The 324-nt window shown below is 33.0% G+C and overlaps 1 protein-coding gene across 2 annotated transcripts in view; it reads left to right on the top strand.

The window, feature by feature from the left end:
* LOC119587466 (chymotrypsinogen B-like) overlaps positions 1–324 on the top strand; it is a gene marked incomplete at its 3' end in the record, with an annotated part of 6325 nt that overhangs the window by 649 nt on the left and 5352 nt on the right.

Here is a 324-nt window from a genome sequence, read left to right as displayed (position 1 = left end):
TGTGCGTCTGATATTATCGGAAATTTTTATTAGTTATCTTTCATCTATGCCATTTTATATTCTTCAAAGAACTTTTCTGTATTTATATATCCTAAGTATAAATTATTTCGCAAGACTCTTATGAAGATGAATAACTCGCCTTCCTCTGTACTTGAGAGATGGAAAAGGGTGCTCATTTTATGAATATGAATGAATATCATTAATAATGGAAAACATGACCTTCTGCGGTTAGGTGATGTATAATGTAGGTAACTTTTATACTAACAGCTGTACGCTTGTCTAAATAAGCATATCTAGTGTGATATATATTCGCGCGCGAGCGCG

The sequence above is a fragment of the Penaeus monodon genome, chromosome 22 (genome assembly GCF_015228065.2).
Source record: "Penaeus monodon isolate SGIC_2016 chromosome 22, NSTDA_Pmon_1, whole genome shotgun sequence".
Lineage (NCBI taxonomy): Eukaryota > Metazoa > Arthropoda > Malacostraca > Decapoda > Penaeidae > Penaeus > Penaeus monodon.
This window is presented reverse-complemented; position numbering and strand designations above follow the sequence as displayed.